Here is a 22,103-nt window from a genome sequence, read left to right as displayed (position 1 = left end):
GTAGTAAAGAAGAGGCTCTGTCAAACTGAGAACGTGTGCGTCGCTGATCTATAGGATCGCCGGCAATATCACCTGTTGCATCTCGAGTAGCACGAACCCATTTTGGAAGCTGAGGAGCTGAAGGAGGATCTTGAGATGGTGGGGGAGGATTTTCATCCTCACTTTCATCATCTGAAGAAGAAATGTTTTCAAAAGTAGAAGAGATAGGGAGAGGTGGCACATCTGCCGCACTAGGCTCGCAGGTCGATATATTTTCATCAAATTTTACATCTCTTCTAATGATAACATTTTTGGACTTAAATGGAATAATTCTATAGCCTTTGACATCTTCAGAATATCCAACAAAAGTACATTTTTCACTCTTAGGTTCTAAAGCTTTATGCTTTTCATCTGGAATATGGGCCCACGCTTCACTTCCAAAAACACGAAAGTGACTTACATCTGGTTTGATTGAGCTCCATGCTTCTTCTGGAGTGATATTCTTTAAAGCCTTAGTAGGAGTGCGATTTATTATGTAATTTGCACAGTTAATTGCTTCTGCCCAAAAACTAAGACCAAGTCCTTTAGATTGTAGCATACAATTAGCCATTTCCTTTAAGGTGCGATTCTTCCTTTCAGCTACACCATTTTGTTGTCGAGTATATGGAACAGTATGTTGCATTTGAATTCCATTCTCAGTGCAAAAGTTGATGAATGTGTTTTTAAAATATTCTCCGCCATTATCAGATCTTAGCTTAAGAATTTGATGTCCATATTGTTTTTCAACAAAGGCCTTGAAGGCCAAAAATGTGTTAAATACTTCACTCTTGAGTTTTAAGAAGTATACCCAAGTGCGTCTGGAGAAATCATCAATGAAAATTAAGAAATACTTGCAGCCAGAGAATGAAACAACTGGAAGTGGACCACATAAATCACTATGCACAAGCTGTAAAGGGGCTGAGGCGTGCCAAGAGGCACGTTTTTCAAAACTGTCCCGATGATGTTTTCTGAGTACACATCCGGAACAAACACCATCTCTGCAAGATACCATAGGAAGACCTGTCACCATATTTTCTTTACATAGATGCTGAAGGGAGCGATAGTTTAAGTGACCAAATCGCTCATGCCAAAGTTTGCTCACTTCATCATTATGAGCAAAAAATACCGAGGGAAGATTTGATGACTCAAAGTTGTGAAACTTATACAACCTTGTAGAATCATCAGCAATGGCAGTAGCTAAAATCTGTTTAGGATCTCTTAGGTCCTTGATTACAACATCATGAGGTGAAAATTCAATGATTTTACCTTCATCTGAATGAGTTATCTGATATACAGATAGAAGGATGCAGGATAAGATTGGAATGCATAATACATCATTAAATTGACCATTGTCTAGATGAACAGTTCCAATCCCTACAACATTAAGAGATCTATCATCACCAACATATATATTTTTGGTGTTACAATCATTTAAAGAAGAAAACATGGCTTTGTTTTTGGCCATGTGATAAGAAGCTCCAGAATCAATGAGCCACTCATGAGAATGAGAAGAAGAAGATACATTTAATGCATAACCAGACCGAGATGATTGACAACCACATGCAGAAAGTGCCATTCCTGAAGATGAAGTTGAAGTTGAAGAATGCTCCAAATGGATGTTATGTTTCTTCATCGCTGCTTCCAAGGCTTCCATCTTCTTAAAGCATTTGGATTCTATGTGGCCATCTCGATTACAAAAGTTGCAATGTCTATCAGTCTTGTTCCATTTGTTTTTATTTGTCTTATCATTTTGTTGAAATGATTTTCCATTTTGAGGCTGAGATTTCTTAGGACCCTTTTTGGTTTAGGACCATTGTTTTTAGGATATGACTTCTTAGGATTCTTTGAATTTGGTTGCTGCTGGGCGGCTAACGCTTTCTTGGAAGAGTTTCCAAGATTAAGAAGACCAAGGTGTAAGAGTTTGTCTTGTTCTCTTATTAAAGAATCACAAAAAGAGTCAAAGGAAGGGGACTTGTAGTCTGTTCCTTGAGAAATGAAGGCTTCTCTTGTAGAATGGAAGGTGGAAACAAACACAGAGTAGGCTGGTCCCAACTTAGTAAGAATGGAATAGATAAGGTTACTATCTTCTTTCTTAACCTTAACACCTTCCAAGAGATATATAAGGGTCTTGGACTTGGACAAGAAATCTTCAATGCAAGAAAAATTATTAGGGTCCAGTGTAAGCAACTCATTTTCAAGTTGATGGGCTCTAAGTTCATTTTTAATCCCACAAACTTTATTGATTTGTTTCATTGCTTCATCTGGAGTATCAAGTTCTGCAATATGGAATCTAAGATCTAGAGAAATAGACATCCCTATCAATCCGCGTGCTTGATCTTTCCTATTTTCCCATTTAGTAGCCTTATCTTCATCCTTCAGTTTCTTTTCTCGGCCTGAGGCTATTCTGTAGAGACCTTTACTTCTAAGTAAATCCTCAATGTAGGACAACCATTGGAAGTAGTTGGTGCTGTTAAGGGTAACTTGGTATTGACTTTCCATTTCAATGGAAACTAAAGCTAAAGATGTTGAAACTAAGTGTTCCAATGGATAGATCTCAAAAAATTAGGCTGGTTCAAAAAAAACGGCTCTGAAAACGGCTTCGAGATGAAGAAGTTATGAATTTTTGAAAAAACATTGTTGAAGATGCCGACGAAGTGTGGGAATGTGCGGAAATTAAAAATCCGCCCTCACAAAAAGGAGATTTGAACCCAAGACCTCTACTTTCTTAAAATAGTTTTGAACCAATTGAGCTATACAAAAAATTTGAGAGAGAGAGAGAGAGGGGGGGGTTGATGCTTTGGGTTGCGTGCTTGCTTTGAGAAGGTTCTTTTTCCCTACAAAACAAAAAACACAAAACCCAACATGGACATACAAAAAAAATGAACCTTGTGGCTCGAAGTTAGCTTTAGCCGAAAAACTAAATATTTTCAAAAATGAACCTTGCGGCTCAAAGTTAGCTTTAGCCGGAAACTAAATATTTTCCTCAATGTTTCTAATTTTCCGAGATCACACTAAGGCACAGTGGAAAAGAGCATACGCATGAGAAAAATCCTTCCTTTCTGTTTCTGATTTGCCCAGATCGCACAAAGTCACAGGGCAAAGAGCATATGCAGAAATGAAAGGTATAGATCCGGTAATAAAAAAAACTAAATAAACCGAAACCAAAATAAACAGAGAGAAAATAATTGTCAACTGCAAATAAACACTGTATACCTCTAAATCTTAAAAATGACGCAGCTAGGGCTACTGGCAAACTTTTCACGTGAAACGAAAGGGGTTCCTCACTGGAACAGATGCTCCCAACACAACAGAGCGGTCCTCTCAGCTCGAAAGTAGTCAGAAACAGTAGATCTAGAAAACGACAGTCGGATGCAGTTCTACCGGCTTCAGATTTGGATCACCAACGGACGTGGCCCTCAAATAGCTCTGATACCATATAGGAATTTATACGGTAAGTTCCTCAGACATAACACCAAAGGACACCTCTCACAACCAGATCGCAGATCAATACACCAGTATTTTTGACGTGTTTAAAACCCTGAAAGACGGAAACAGTCCACGACCTGAGCCAACACGACCACTTTAGGAAATTTATTAATAAAAGAATGAAAATTTACATATGCTTCTCTCATAGACGGATTACCCTCCAAATGACCCTCCATGCGCTTTAAATAGAAATCATGGACCAATCGGGTGTCAAGCCACGGATCAAGTGTCAGTAATACCGAGGAGAGAATGAACCGTCGGATCACTACATATCATGACTGTCGGATTATAAGTTACAAAATGTACATAGTAAAGAAACACACTTTACCTAACTCTATACTAGACCAAGTTGTACTTAACTATTTCCTATGTGTCGGAATATCCTAACAGCCAAGACCATTTTTGATAATAGGGGATCTTTGACTACCAAGAATGTCATCCAAAATCTTAGTACTATCTTGAAATCACAACGATTTATCCTTTTCTTCTAATTTACCTTTTAAGATATTTACCTCAACCTGATGTTGTTCTTCCTTTTCCAGATATTGTTTCCTTAATTCTTCTTCAGATTTTCTTCCTTCTTCCACTTGGTGCTTTAATTTGATCACTTCATGTTCTTGTTCCTCAAGAGCTTCTCTGTTCTGCTTCTTTGATTTTTCAAGATCTTCTTTTAGAGAGAGGATCTTTGATTCAAGTCTCTGAATTGTTATGCTCTAATCTTTTACTATATCCTGCAATTTCTCCCTTACCCTGGTTACTGACTCCAATTGTTCATTTAATTTGGTAACTTCTTCAGTTTCTGCATCCTTCTTTTCATATGCCATGAGACTTCTAATGTCTTCACTACCATTGAATGAGTCATTACTTTTAACATGGGTATAATAGCTTCTATTACCTTCTTCAGACATCTTTCCTTTGTTATGGGGGCATCTAGCAGCGTAGTGACCAACTCTACCACATGAAAAGCATTTGAAAGGTAGCTTACCTTTGTACCGTCTAGTTCCTCGTTTAAGATTCTTGACAAAATTTACCTCATCGTCTTCTTTTGACATGTATCCTGATGCTCCAAATGCGGCTTCTGATGGTCCCTCTTTTCTCATCTCAAAAGCAGTTAAGATTCTGTGAAGCTGTGACATGGTGATTTTCTGCAGATTCTCCTTTTCTTCTATGGCAGACACTTTGGAATCAAATTTAGCAGACAAGGATCTCAAAACCTTTTCAACTAAGACAACTTCCTTAAATTCTTCACCCAAATTCCTCATACAATTTACAATCTCATCTATACGTAGGAAGTAATTAGCTATGATTTCATTACTATGCATCTTAAGATTTTCATACCGGATTCTGAGAGTTTGAAGCTTTTCTCTTTTTACCTGTTCATCTCCTTCGTAGCTTAGAATGATTTTGTCCCATATTTCCTTAGCTGATTTGAAATGCATGACCTTCATAAATTCTGATTGTGTCAAACTTCCCAATAAGACAGTAACAACTTTGGCATTGAGCTCATATTTCTTTCTCTCTGTTGTATCTGTAGGAATTGTTGATGGGTATTTGTATCCTCCTTCCATGATTCCCCAAACTTCTGCTCCAAGCGATTGTAGATATGCCATGGTTCTTATCTTCCAGTGGGTAAAGTTGTTCCCATCAAAGATTGGTGGCCTGATGTGTGCCTCTCTTTCTAGATTAGCCATTCTGATGGATCTCTCCTTCAAGTGATCAAGCTTCTTCTAAAGGACCTGCTCTGATCCCAATTGTTGGAAATAATACTGAGAGGGGGGGGTGAATTAGTATTAGCAAATCAACCACTTTTCGATTTTCATATTCTGATTCATATATGCTGCTTCAGTTAAATATATCCGCGTATATATGCGACTGTGTTAAAAGCAACTAGCATACATCCAGTAAACTTTATGATTTAGTTAGTTCATCTTCAGTGAATGCATCAAAACATTATCAACCATATGAACAGTAAATAGAACAAATCATCACACATAAAGAGCACACATGAACACCATGATATAAGGTGGAAACCCAATGTGGGTGAAAACCACCTGCTGCAATTTGTTTCTATCTTCCTTTAATAATAAACTTCTTTTACAATGTACTGGTGCAGTCCTTTACCAGCACGCAGGCTGCAACCTGCAGAGGGCTACAACCCTCTCTCGTTTTCCAGCTTCTTCTGGAAGGGAGCTACAACCCCCTCAGCTCTTGTACTAGCTGATATACTAGTACGTAGGTGCTGACCTACAGAAGGCTACAACCTTCTTTTATTCCAAGGACCACGTTTCATACATTTTCAAACTGGATCCATAAGTACAAAACAATCACTGCTGCAATACAATCATCAACTTATACTGAATCATTGAAACCCTGTCATCAAAAACACAGAACGCATACTAGAGCCCAGAACTCTGCAACAACCACTAGAATCAACAGCAACCTGAAACACCAAATCTCATAATTCATATGCTACTTGACTTATATCAAAACCTCGTGTATACACGCTTTCACCAGAGACAACCCGCGTATAGATCTAAAGATAATTATTTATACATTCGCTATCATATCCAACCTAAGCCAAGCATCACAAATCCATAACTAGATCTTCCCACTTTGTCAGACATCCATTCCTTGCATTCCCTTTGCCTAATGATCTTCTCCTTATACAAGTTAGGCTTCTCTCAATACCATGGTCCAAAACCATGTAGAAACAATTCCGTGGACCCAATACTTGGGATCAACACTTCTGACGAGATACCATGGTCCACAACCATAGGTTCAAATACCAAGGACTAAATACCACGGACCAAAACATAAGTTCTCCCACATGTACGTGCTTTTCCTTGTGTGAAAGTGCATGTATACGCACATGCGTCTTCGGAATGTTTAACCCGCACGTATACATGGCTTTGTCACAATGAACCTATGTATATCTCTCTTTTTGACCTGTTGTACTAAGATCTGTCCTCTGATTAAGTTGCCATCACCTGTATCAAACCTCTGAGTGAGTTTCCATCAAGGACAACACTTGTATCATAATGCCAACAGATGATAGGAAGGAAGACAAAAGCTATCAGTAAATTCTAAATGAACACGACATTCAAGAAATGCCTTATGCGTGAGAAACAAGTGTGCTAGGTTAGAACCTTTGGAATTTAGGATATGAAATACATGTTGTCTTAGCATTCTTTGAATTAAGCATGATTATTAGGGGACCCTTTATTATTACTTATATTAATAACATTAATTGTTATTATATTTATTAATAGTTAATATACTTAGTCTAAGATATATATTATAGCATAATATATTATAGAGATAATATATAGGGGATATAGTATTAATAATCTCCTAGGGATACCATAATATATTAGGGGTATATATTATAGGAGATACCCTAGGGTAACCTCAAAATATATATATATATATATATAGTATTACTATCACTATAGGGGTATATAGATCACTAATATATTATATCCTTTATAAATCACTAATAAAGGGGATCATATTATATAGTTATATATTATAGTACAGGTATATAGGGATTATATGTATATATATATATATATATATATATATATATTATACCCCTATATCCCTATCTGTCTATTAGGGTATATTATATATATATCCTTATAGTATATGTTATACACTATTATTATTAATATATAGTGTATATATTATCCTAATATTATCCTAATATTAGGGCAATATATACCATTATCTTATTATAGGGATAATAGGATACTGGGTATTATTGTATATACTATAATTAGTATATATTATAATAGAATATATAGATATATAATATAATAATATATCCCTAATAGTATCTAATATTATTATAGGATAATATTTTAAATATAATTAGATATCTAATAGTATATCAAGAGTACTCAATTTTTCTAGGTAAATCCGTTTTTCATGTTTTTTACTGCTTTTTTGGTGCTTTTTGTATTTTGGCTTGTGTGAGTGCTGTCTGTTTGGTTTCAATGTATGCCTGCTATCATTTGGATGTATGTTAGCTTGTAGAAACATTGTTTCAGTTTTCCTTTTCATCTCACTATTGTTGCATGCATGACACTATTTCTACACTAACAGTCACTATTGTTCACACACATGCTCGCTTTCCTGCTTTCTAAATCTTGCACTCACTTTTTTCATGCATGATCATTCACTATTTCTTACAGTCAATCTTGGAATGCATTCAAACCTTCTTATGTTTTCGATCACCCGTTGGCAAGTTTGGGCTACCTTCACCCGGACCTTGCCTTGCCCAGCCAACAATGTGCATCCGTGATAATGAAGGATTTGCCTTCCTCACAGAAAATGTGCAAAACTAGCCATCACTGACCCCAAGGCTTACTCTGCACAATTTTTGGAGGCAGAGCCGAGCTGGCCCCAGAAACTACGCAATGCAGTTTGTTGGGTTAACATGCCCTTGTTGACTGAAACCACACATTGCACAGTTTTAGTTTTCAGTAAGCCAGGCTGGACTGTGCATTACGCAGCTCCAATAGTTAGTCAGCCTCCTGACAACTTGGACTATGCCTTACGCAGTTTTGGTAGTAAGTCTCCTAGCCTCCTTGTCGAAATTGCACAATCTTAGAGGTATAGATTAATGCAATCATTCAATTACTGGTCATTATATATTAATCCATCTAGTGAAGAACAGGCGTCCACTGGAAAATTCTTGTATGGATTGTTTACTCCGGGATTTGGCTTCACATGAAGTGTTATATGTGATAATCATCTCACCACTTTATTGAGACCGGGTGCATATTCCAGAAATGAATTCTGTATCCTGAACTTTGAAAATGAATGAAGCCTCCTAAAATTTGTTTGTATTTATTTATTCGATGTCAGATTCATAGATTCACATGCCATGGATATGTCCATTGTGATAACTATCATGTAGAGAATGATTAGATATGGGGTTTTGGCATTTTAGTGTTTAATTGATATTTTTTTATATTATTTTTGTTATAGAAAAAAGAGGATTTGAACTTTTGTTTTTCAAGTTTCAATAATTTCACATTTTTAGGATTAGCCAATTGAGCTGCCTCGGGACAATATGGGAGTAACTTTATTTTCTATTATCCAGTTATATAATTAATTAGTTATAACATATTTTATATTTTCAATTTCCAAGTTTAACTTTTCCTTCTATTTTAATTTTTAAGATTTCTCTTACTTATAAAATATTCACCAAAATCACAAGGATTAGATGTTTAACATTTGGCCTCTTTAATTCCAAAGGATCTTAGTAAGACCAAGTATTATGTTAGTTTTTTCAAAATTTTCTCTTATAAGTGATTATTAGCCTCTTATTCATATACAATCATGAAGCCCTAATATAACACTTTTATGTATTTCACATTTTGGGATATAGATTTTATCCTAAAATTGTTTGTAAATAATTCTAGTTTTCATCCTAATTTTTTTTCTAAATAATTCTACTTTATCTATTTCTGAAGTGCCAAGGTGAAAGAAATTGAAGTGGTTTGACAATTATATTACATATTTTTATCATTGGAAAATGAATACATAATGTGGGAATAAATATGAACACATAATGTGAGAATAGAGATTTTTGGTTGAAGCCTTTAACACCAACTTTCTTGTCTTTATTGACTTTGTCAATTGGTATATGTTAACTTCAGATGGGTTCGTTAATTAAAATATTTTAAGATCAGATGTGTGAGGGAGGTAAAATTTGTATTGGGGATTCAAGTTGAGCATAGTGTTAGAGCGCCTCAATATTCTTGATGAAGAGAAGCACATTCTCAGTTTCAAAGTGTCAGAGAGGAGGTGATGAATTTCTGTATGTAAGAAATTTATGAAAAACATATTAAAACCAATTTTGTGTTTATTGTACATCATTGTCTGCATATTTGTATTGTGATGATGGTCTCTTTCTATGTGAATTATGAAATGAGTAATTGAATAAGTAGTTACTTTGGAAATTGCATGCCATTGTTATTACATAATATGCATGCAGGAATTTCGATGAATGGAATCACTCTTTTGAAGATTGAAATCAATATGGGTGTTTATGAATTGAATTTCTTTGTGTTATAATTGTTGGGTCGAATCCTAATATGGATTTGATTTCTGTAAGGTTAGGTTTTTTTTATAATTGCATTGATGCACCTATTAAGTATTATTTATAATGGATAACTATATATTAGATAATAGTAATAATATAATATATTTATTGTTATATATAATACATAATATTATATTAATATTAATACTATTATATTAGCTAATATACTAATAATAGCCTAATATAATTATTAGGGGTCTGTGTCCATAATTGTTTACACGCCTCGAGACACTCTGTGCGATGGCAGTGTGTATTTCCCCAAAATAAGACTCCTTGTCTACCTCTTCTAGGCATGTTCAAGCTAACATTCTAGTTCAGGGAGGATTACCCTAACACACCTCCAAGGATAAGGTTTGTGTTGAACATGTTTCACATGAATGGTAATTTCTTACTTTTCAGTAAATGCAAATTGATTATTCATTATGTTTATTTAATGGTACGAACAATGAAATCTACCCCTTTTCTTCTTAAACTCTTAACGAGCATATCAAATCCTAGGTTTAAAGAGGTCATTGCTAATCATCAACAAAGTGATCTTTGGTTCGTTCTGTGTAGTTTATAATCATGGTGATATTTTCTACGATGCCGCTACGAGTGGAGCTCAACCTATGATGTTGTAGTAGTTCTCACTTTAATTCAAGTACCTTGTTGGTTTTGAGGTGTTCTTCATGAAGTATAATGTGGCATTCTAAAAGAAGGGAAATCTAAGCTGCAATTGCTTTTAGCTACAATATTATTGATTCTCAATACTTATTTTTATATCATGTGGGTGAAGTCATTATTGTCTAACCCAAATCCAAATTAATTGATACGAGGGGATTATACAATTATGATTATAAATACACTAATATTACTATTACGAGTAATACTAGTATCTAATGTTATATTATATAATGATATAACATAAGAGAGATACTAATACTATAATTGTAATAATATTATATTATAACACTGGGATATAGTATGTAATAATAATTATTATTATATCTAGTCCTTTTAATATCTAGTAAGAATCACAAGATATTGTAATCTCTTCTCACTTAAAAAACTAAAATTCTCCTGATGAAATCTACTCCTACACAATTTTCCAATGTTGACAAATATGTTTCATTGGGAATTACTGTTTTAAGTGTAGATATTTATGCTATTTAATTGGTAAACCTTGTCGTATGGTTATTGTGCAGGTTATAATATATGTTTCCTTAGGAATGATTGTTTTAAATGTCGCTATTTATTCTATTTAATAGGTAGACCTTGTCATATGGTTATTGTGTAGGTTATAATGTATGTTTTTTTTTTTTATTGGGAAAAAAACAACTATAACTTTCTATTCAAATAAATAAATGCTTACATAATGATGTATATATCATATGTATTAGAATAACCCCAAATAACATATGAATGATATCAAGATACTGGGCACACAATCCCCTCAAATAAATATTGTATGGAACACCAGATATAGTCTAAACAATGTGAATGCACTCATCAATGTTGTAGCACTGGAAGGTACTATGATTGAAAAGAACATAATATTACCAGAAGATAGTTTAACTAGAAGGAAAATCCTGGAGATGCTCTGACAAGCTTGAAAAAAAACGAGCACATATGCCTACATAAAAGAACTCTTAGAAAACCCCAACAGTGCATCTATCAAAAGCCAAAAAGAAAGCATAAAAAAAATGGAACAAGGCCGCCAATAGAGCTATTGTGGAAGCATAAACTAGAGCAAATCTGATAAGAAATGAAACGAAACACAGAGCCTAGGAATAATAGTCCGAAAGCCATGTGCCACACCAGAGACTACTCTCATAAACCTGATATGGATCACAGAAGTCTCAATTCAACAACATTGAATGTGATATAAAACCATAGGTTTAACATTTATTAATTTAAATTTTAGACTTTTTAAGCAATAATAGTTGTTATAGCTTGGAATTAGGATCCAATCCAATGGGGATTAAAAGCACAGATGCATCCATTTAGACTAGACTCTATCTATAGTGCCTCCTACAAACCAATCGCATAAGTAACCTTGGTTCTTCTACTTTTCCACTCGCACTAAGCACTATTTTTAGGGGCAAAAAATATGCAACCCTCGAATTTGGAAATAAATTTGGAAATACTATGTATGAATATTGATGTGAAAGGTAAATGTTTAGCCATATTTGTTTGTTCATGTCATTTTATTAATTTCCACTCTATGGTGGGAAACATGTGCTTGTGTGATGATTTGTTTGTTTAAAATCTTTGCTCCATGCTCTACACCTTTTTGGGTAGCTAACATAGAAGATGCACTCCATCATTTTTGGAAGTTGATTTTTATGCAAATTGGTCAGTTCCATGTTATCAAATCCCACTTTAATTTGGTGTACTTTAAAATATCAATTATTATAGAGTAACATTGGACACTTTAATTGGCCTAGTGGATCTCCTACCTAGAGTACATTGATTAATTATATAAAGTGTTTTATAGAAAAGTTTCACTATGCATTGGGATTCCAGAGTAATCCTTTGCTTAGTTTTCGTTTCTATATTATGGCATCAAAACTATTACTTCTTGGCGAAAATCAATAGCAATGAGGAAGGGTTTCTATTGAGTAGAAAGGGGAGGAGGATTGTTCCTGGCCAATATCAAAGAGAGGAGAGGGTTTTGATTCGTAGGAGATGTTGTTGGTTTGTAGGAAAATTCATAGATGCATATGATTTATGGAGGAGATTGTGATGTTTTGGTGGTAAATAAAATGTGACGAAACATGGAGTTGTTTATGTCATCGTCCAGTCTATTAGTTGCTCAAATGTTGCTTCCCTAGCTACCTACCAATTCACATTTGCAAACCCAAAACATTTATTCTTCCTTCGAGGGTTTGTCTCTTGCATCGGCGAGTTTCATAAACATAGTACTATTTTGTTGGAAAGGAAAAGAAGGCACAAAATACCATAAATTTCACACACACAATAACAGAAGTTGCTACTCTTATATTGATCACACAAAAAATTGATGATTACAATGAACCCGGTGAGGGGTATTTAACCTTTTTGACTAGCGTCCCCGTCAAGAAAACTTTGACATGCAACCACACACTAAATTCTACTTTACACAAAATAAGACTTCACTTGAATTGACTCAAGTCACCGACTCTCTAAATTTAGCCAACTTTTCATGCGAGATTAATTAGCTATCTTTAACACTCCCCCTTAATTATGACCATTAAACTAAGACATGACTCATGGCAACTCAAACGGGTCTGTTGGTCTAAGTCTTAGCTAGGTTGACAGCACCCAAGTTTCCTCTATGAAACTCAAATATATATTTTGCTAATGACTTAGTGAATATATCAGCCAATTGATCACTTGATTTACAAGGCTTCAAGTAGACTTCTCCATTGCTCACAAGTTCTCTAATGAAGTGATATCTTGTATCAATATGATTTCTCTTTTGATGAAACACGTTATTATTGGATAGTGCAATGACTGAGGTTGTCATAATATATTGTTGTTGATCCTTGTTTTTTGTGCTTGATTCCATCCAAAACTCTCCTTAACCATGCTGCTCAACATGTTGTTGATGGCATTGCTATATATTCTGCTTCTGCTGATGAAAGAGTCACAATAGGATGTTCCATAGATGCCCTTGAAATCACAATTGAACCAGGATGGAATGCATAACTAGAAGTGTTTTTCCTATCATCCAAACTGCTTGCAAAATCATTGTCCGTGTACCCAATCAAATTCTTCTTTTTGGTTCTTACATACATTATTCCACAATTTGTAGTTATTGATGTGTATCTTAGAATTCTTTTTCCTACTCTCCAATGTGGGTCTTTTGGATACTCCATAAATCTATAAGTCAAACTAACTCATTGCATAATCTTTGGTCTCGTAGTTAGATACATGAGGTTGCCAACCAATATTTTGAATAGAGATGGATTGACATATGATCCTTCATCATCCTTACTTAACTTGGTACCTGTTGCAATTGTTATAGGGGCGGATTTATAATTTTATATCATGAATACTTTCAGCAAATCTTTAGCATATTTATTTTGATAAGTAAAAATCCCCTTCTCAAATTACTCAACTTCTATGCCAAGAAAATATTTCATAAGACCAAGATTTGTCATCTTAAATTCTTTCTTCATGGCTGTTTTAAATTCATCTAACTCAAGATCACAAGTATAAAACATCCAGATATAAACAAACAATCAAAATTTTTCCATGCTCATTTACCTTTGTGTACAAGGTAGACTCAAGGTTACTTCTGCAAAATCCATTTTTGATGTAGCTGTAAATTCTACTATACCAATCTCTAGGTGTTCGGTTGAGTCCAAAGAGTGGTTTCTTCAACCTATAAACTTTATCATCTTTTCATTCAACTTCATATCCTGGAGGTTGTTGCATATAGATTTCTTCTTTAATATTTCCATTCAAGAAGGTTGATTTCACATCCATCTGATATAATTTCCATTTGTGTTGAGATTTTGTTGCTAAGACTTCTCTTATAGTATTCAATCTGGATATCATGGAAAACGTTTCTCCAAAGTCTATTCTCAGTTACTGTGAGAATCCTTTTACTACAAGTCTTTCTTTAAATCTGTCAATTTCTACTTTCTCATTCAAATTTTTCTTGTACACCCATTTCACACCAATGAGGTCTTTGTCCTTTTGCGAATCAACAAAATCCCATGTATCGTTCTTTTCAATAGCTTCAATTTCTCCATCCCCGGTTTGCACCCAATTTTCATCTCTGGTAATTTCTTCAAACAAAGAAAGTTGTAATAACAACAATGCAAAATTTGAACTAACAACCAAATCATCATAAATATCTTTTAGACTTCTAATTTTCCTCTTACCATTGCTTGATTCATCACCTAATTGATTGCTGGGAAAATTTCAATTTGTTGATTTGCTTGAAGATCCACGATTTCCATAAATTCTTGGAGTCCTTGCTTGCATGACTCTGTTTGGTGTCTTCTCTTATGATTCTTGTTTCCCCTTTTATGCTACATCCTCTTCTTCCATCAATGGCACTCTTGCATCAATTGTCTTGTCTATACTCCCATTCCATGACTCTTGTTCTTTGAACAAAATGTCTCCGTCGACTATGGTCTTCTTGGTAACAAGGTTATATAATTTGAAATTTTTTTATTACTCATTATAACTAGTAAATATGCATTTTTCACTTTTATTATCCAACTTGCCTCTTAGCTCTTGAGGCATGTGAACATATGCTACACATCTCAACACTCTAAGAAGAGACACACTGCAAGACATACCTGACCATGCTCCTTCTGGTACTCTATTCATCACACACTTTGTAGGAGATTTGTTTATCACATAAACAACACATGCAGCTGTTTCTGCCCAATACTCATTAGACAAGTTTATTCCTTTCAACATGCTCCCTTCCATGTTCATAATTCTCCCGTTCTTTCTCTCTACCACACCATTATTCTGTGATGTGTATCTGGTTATAAATTTCATTCTAATTCCATGGTGTTTGCAGTAAGCATGGAATGCTTTCGAATCATATTCTTTGCCATTATCTGATCTCAATACCTTGATATGACATTCGCTCTAGTTCTCTACTAAGGCTTTGAATTCTTCGAACTTCGTAAAATTTCAGACTTCTTCTTCAGGAAATAAACACAAGTATTTATGCTGAAATCATCAATAAAAGTGAGGAAGTAACAACTTCCACCAATCAACTCTATCCTCATAGGTCCACACAAGTTTGTATCAACCAACTCTAGTGGTTTCTTTTCTCTATATGCAACTCCCTTTGGAAAAATTTCATGATGTTACTTTCCCAAGATGCAACACTCATATGTACTAGAAGGTTATTTGATGGGAGGTAATCCTCTAACCATTTGTTTCTACTGCAGCAATCTGAAATGAGAGAAATGCAAGCGTCCAAACTGAAAGTGCCATAACCATTAATCATTAGAGCATGAAACTGTAAAAGAACTGACTTGATCACTATAATTCATGATTAGAGGAAAGAGTGTGTTCCTCTCCATTTGCACCTTTTCTATGAGTTTCTTGCTTGGGGACTTGTCACATATAACACACTCGTGTCCTTGAAAAATAACTTTGTATCCCTTCTGCATCAATTAACCAACAATTATCAAATTATGTTTAAGACCAGGGATATAATATACCTTTGAGATTGTCTTTGACTCCCCCTTGCTTGGTCAGAATGTTGACTACTCCTTGTCCATCTACATCCACAATCTTGTTAGTGCCCAACTTTACCTTTGTTTTCACAAATTGATCCAAGTGTGCAATGAAATTCTTGTTGCTTTTCATGTGGTTACTACAACCACTTTCTAATAGACAAACATTATTAGAAGGCTCATGCATGGTATTGCAATCTAGGAACATGGAGTCATTACTATTCTTTGTTGTTACATTGGCTCTCTACTTTCCTTCATCAACTATCTTCTTCCCGCAATCACTGGCATAGTTACCAAATTTACTGCAATAATAACATATCACCTTTGATTTGTTGAATTTTTGTTTGTTGTTAGAGATTCTACCATTTCTTCCACTTTCATGTTCCTTCTCTTCTCTACCATCTCTTTTAGCACCATGTCTTTTGCCTCGTCCTTTGCCTCTTGATCTACCTCTGTCCCTTGAAATAGAAACCTGACTTTTAAAAGCGGTTTCCAAGGTGGAATCCTTATTTTTGTCTATCCTTGCCTATGGGATAGAAGTGATCCCATCAACTGTCGACATTTCCAAATCCTTGGCTTCTTCTATGGATGCTACTATAACATCAAATTTGGTAGACAAAGATATGAGGACCTTCTCAAACCACTATTTGATCTTTAATATCATCACCATAAATTTTTAACTTATTTAAGACAATCAAGGTTCAATTCATGAATGAATTGATGTACTTTGTTTCCTTTATCTGCAAACATTCAAAATATTTTCTAGTCTTAGATCTAATCCTGATGATGAATCACAAAGGTTGGCTCAAAACATAGATTCCAATCAAACATGAATGCGATGACTCCGGAAGACAGTACTACAAAGAATATATATCACAGAAGCATCAAATCAATAATCTTTTCTAGCATTCTACAACTTAACAATATTGACTTTTTCAATAACTTTATAGATTGTGGCCAAAGTATCTCATGGTGTCTTTGCTGAAGACATGATCATAATATTCTAAAACACTGCTCGGTCCACTCCTTGCTAGATAAGTTGCAACGCTTGCATATTCTTCTTTTTGTCTTTCTTCCATTTTTCTCTCTCTACATTAGTGAAGGCTCATTTCATTACTTCATATTTAGGTTCTGGAAATTTATCCATGACATATTTCAAACATCATACACCTTTAATATGGTATCCATCTGAATACCCCACATATCATAATCTTTACCTATAAACAATAAAAACTATACTAAAAACTAAATAAAACCATCTTTTAAAAAATACTATCTTCAAATTTTATAAAAACCTTTTCAAAATAACTTGATAACTCTATTTTATTAACTTTTATAAAAAAAACTTTATAAAATACTCTTTATATGAAAACCCTTAAAAGGAAAAGGTCCACCTCACTTTATAAATAACCCCTTTTAAAAAACTTGAATAACTATTTTAAAGATTTAATATAAAAATTATATATGTTGACAAAGCACTTTATGAAACAAGATGTTTGTCCCTTATTAAAAGGACCGCTTAATATTATTTTAAAAACCCACGTGACTTATTACATAAACAACTTTTCGTGTCATTTTGAAAAGTGCTTTTTAAAACACTGTGGAACAATGAATTTTTTTTTGCTTTTATTTACTCACCAGGTTTGCGCAGCTTCGAAGTTGGGAAAATGTGACAGCCACCGAAGCTTTTCCGAATTGTTAGTTTGACCCAAAGTGTCGCACTTTTTGCATGGATAATGTGTGAATTTTGCACCTAACTTTTGCACTTTTAATTCCCAAAGGTTGTGACAATTCTGCAACGCAATTTTTTTAATTGTCAGTTTTTTTTTTTACTCGTTTGGCAGGTTTCATGGATCTTGTGATTTTTTCTCGAATATAATACCAATTTTTTGAAAAGGAAAAGGAGGAAAGGCATAAAATACCAGAAATTTCACATACACAATAACACGAGTTGTGGCTCTTTTATTGATCACACAAAAATTTGATGATTACAATGAACCCAATGAGGGGTATTTAACCTTTTTGACTAGCGACCCACTCAAAATAACTTTGACATGCAACCAAAAATTATATTCAACTTTATCCAAAATAAGACTTAACTTGACCTAACTCAATTAATTGAGTCTCTAAATTTAGTCAACTCTTCATGCAGGAATAATTAGCTATCTTTAACCTATTTTTTAGTAAAAGCAGGGTCGCATATATATGCAATAATTTAATATTTGTCTTTTAAAATGTAAGGCTTGCTTGTCATTTTGTTTTATAATTGGGGTGTATGGAACACACCCTAGAATATTTGAAGGTACATAGCATGGGATATGTTTTTGGAGACTGTAATGCAGCCCAACGAGATTCGTGAAGTGAAGCAGCCTGAAGAGTGTTTGCAGTTGAAGAACAAGGTGCAATGTTCATATGGATGGGGCTATGGAGGGGACCAAGATGCTATCGATCAAGGTGCAATGGGATTTAGTAGAGATGATAAATGTAGTAGGCTAATAGTTGGATAGAATTGAGATAGACAAAGGCAATTATTTTAGTCTTTTGGCCATATTTTTTGGAAGATCGTTGGAAGGCAGTGAAACAATCCATGAAACCTTAGGCCTACAATGTGAATGAGTAAGGATTAATCAATGACCTTGATAGTCCCTACATTAACAACACTCAAAACTTTGGATAGAACATCGACACTCACAACTTTGGGTGAAACGTAAAATGAAGGGCATGAAAAATGTGAAAACATCATCAAATTTTCATTTGACGGACAAAAGGGATTTGAAATTCCAGACCTAGGTACAAGATAAACCCGACAAAATGTCTAACACGAGAGAAGTAAGAATATGAAGTGCATGTAAAGTAATCTAAACCCAACAAAATGTCTAACATGAGGCTATAAATTTTATGGGCATGTCAAGCAAATTATTTTATGAAAACATGTTATTTTATTTTATTATTTTTATTTATTTAGTTTCTGGGATAATGTAAGTCATGGGTTTCTTTGTAATTTTATTTACTTATTTTAGTTTAACTAAATAAAATATGTTTCAACTTGTGTTGCATCGACTTTGGGGATAAGGGACGAGTTTCCAAGACAACTAGAGTGCATCCCCAAGTTTTTAGAGGGCTGAAGGTTGGGGATGACAATTTTGTATATTTCAAAATTTTAAAAATTTTAAATATTAAAAATAAAATCACAATATGCATATTCCATAAACACTAATGATATGTAGAACACATTGAAATACACACTAATTAGTTAATAAATCTAAAATTCATCTTAGTAATTATAAAACCAAAAACTCAATTGAATTATCTAATAACTTAATATATTAAGGCTATATATTCAAAGGAAAATCATGGATGATAGTCCAAAATAAGTTTTATACATATTGTGAGTTTCAAATGGAAAATGTATCATAATAACACAAAATGTATTCCTTGAATCAATGGCCATATTATCATGAATGATAGAGCTACTCATAAATTTATATCCTTTGTAGTAATGGTATCCAAAAATGCTCAAGCCTCACTTCCTTCTTTGTTGTCATCATCAATGCCCTACAATTGCAACCCAATTCCATCTAATGGTACAAATACCAATCCTTCTTGGAGAGATGGATCATCCACCTCATCATCAATATGGGAAGGATCCTTGGGATCCATATCCCACCATGTTGCTAGCCCTAGTAAATACTTTGGTGCTTTCTTTGTAAGAAGGAAAAGACTGTTATGCACATAAACTAGTTTTTCAGCTCTCTTAGAGGTAAGCCTTTTCCTCCTAATAGAGTGGATAAAACTGTATGTGGACCAATTCCTTTCTGCAGCTTAGGAACTGGCAACCTGAGATAGTAAATGCATAGCGAGAGTGCATATTTCTAGAGATTTGTCCACATACATCCTCAACCATCTAATAGGACTTCTATGTGCCATACCCATCAAATCTTTCTTTATAGCATTAGAGAAACTGGGGTTATTGAGCATTGCAAAGTCAATAATTTTTTCTCGAATTATCATTGCTTTCTCCTCTATATATAACTTTTGTATGGCATCAATAAACCTTTGTTTCGCAGCAGGGTCATCTATTGGTGCAACTCACCCTTCCCTTTCCATATACCGCTTTAGATTAAGTTTATAAGCAACCATATAAAGTGTTGTGTTCAACCTATTGCATCTCTTTTCTATCTAGTTTTGAATTTCATTAAAAGATTCCAAAGAGGTGTCCCTCTGATGCATAATGGAATTGAAATTTTCAGTCATGTTGTCAATCGACTCATATATTTCCCCAAGGTTAGGGGAATCTAAATCTGCATACCTTATTAACTCCATTATTGGAGAGATGAAAGAGAACATCTTTCACATTAAACCACCATTCGTTATTCATAATCATTTGCCTTATTTTATTTCACTGATTTGTTTTTTAATTCCCCCATGTCGACTACTCAGAATTGATAACAATGGCCTTTAAGGCTTGTTGCACCTCTAGAATACAATCAAGAAGAACACAATAGGTAACAGACCTTATATCTATTGGTTTTAATAATTTTTTTATTTTTTATTTTTTGCATAAATCCTATAATAAGCTAGAGAGACATGGTAGTTGAAGTGAACATTTTTGCCTCTCCTACATCCAAAATTATGTGAGTGATCCAAGATTTTTTTCCAATATATTTGAGTGCATTATTCAAAGCATGCAGACAACAAGTAGTCCAAAATTGGTGCTTGTACCTACTTTGAATCATTAACCTCACAAACCTACGAACTGGTGCAACATCTATGATATCTTGAACTACATTTGTAGGACCAATCTCTTCAATTGCATCCTTCAATACCTTAAATTGGAAAGTTACATCCTTCATATTCTTAGTACAATTAGTTTCCCTTAATAAATAAGGCCCACTTGGAGAGGTGAAAATGATGTTCAACAAAGGCCTTTGTTGAATATTTATCCAACCTTACATGACGATTAAACATCCATAACGAACCCGTGATTTCTAAGGCCTTCCATCAACCCTTGCATCTTTGATACCCCTCTACATAATAAGTTTGTACTCGTTTTATTATAACTAGGAGGTTGAAATGATGGGCCAACAACAATTATTTTCCTCATTATCTCTTTGTAGAGAGGAGAAAGGGTGGCATTAAATGATATTCAATTAGCAAAGAAAAATTCAGGCACTAGATCATCTGCCTCATCCTTGTGTTGTGTATTAAAATCTCTATGACAATAAATTTCCTACTTGGCGTAGTGTTACAAGAACCCCGAATTGAATCAATTTTATCATTTTCATTGACTTCTCCTTGAGGGGACTCCATAGAACCAAGAACTCTTTGTTTTTAAGAATGGCAAACCTTTACTCCTCTATCTCTTGAACAATAGTCCCACTTATGGCAATCATGTGCATTTTTTTCATTTCAACTCTTTTCTCGAGTGAGAAAGTGCATAGTTTTACTCCACCCCTATAATAGCCAATAAATGATGGTAAACTCTAGTGTATTTTCCATTAAATAGATGATTGCAAAGCTTGCATAACCACTATTTTGAACCACCACTACTTTTCTTCTTGTTTTGGGCGACCTTCTTGACATATTACAACAAGGGTTTCTTCATATTAATTGCACTATACATTGGGTTTTCAATTGGCTCAGGAATTATATTTGGAGATGGCCTCATCTTAGATTGGGGAGATGGAGAAGAAGATACATCCATATGAAAAGAATTGTAAGATATGTTGTTTCCTCAACATTGTCTACTAGTTTAGTAAAAAAAAATATAATCTTAGTGAAAAAATAAAATTAAAAACATGTTTTTTACACTACAAGGCACAAAATACCATAACACTGGATTGTATGGAATGGGGAGAACAAATGTTTGATCGAGAAATTGTAGTTGTATTGTTACTTAATTTTCCTAACATAAGATGCATGGTATTGAGATTCAGTTTTCTCATACACATTTTGATGTTGGTGATGTATCAAAGAATAGGTTAATGTCCCCTTGAATTATTGGAAGGGGCCCTCTTATACTAAACAAGAGTTTCCTAGTGTTGTTGTGTAAAGGAATAGTGAAAGTATAGTTTGAACGACGATACAAACTGATTTGCGATGTGAATCCTAAGAATGATATTCGTAGAGTTATGGCTGAATTTGGAAATGGAGCAATTCTGAGAAGTATTGTTTGGAAAGCTTGCTAAATGTACTCCAATAACATAGAATAAGTATACATGATTCTATACGGAAAAGCTTTTGTTATTTCTAGGGTTTCCCATTCTATTAATACTGGCCAATGGAAGCCTTCAATTCCTCACCCGTGAAGG

Source organism: Pinus tabuliformis, chromosome 1_1 (assembly GCF_031772625.1).
Source record: "Pinus tabuliformis cultivar Carrire ecotype Pingquan chromosome 1_1, CPIR1, whole genome shotgun sequence".
Lineage (NCBI taxonomy): Eukaryota > Viridiplantae > Streptophyta > Pinopsida > Pinales > Pinaceae > Pinus > Pinus tabuliformis.
Note: the sequence above shows the minus strand (reverse complement) of the source record.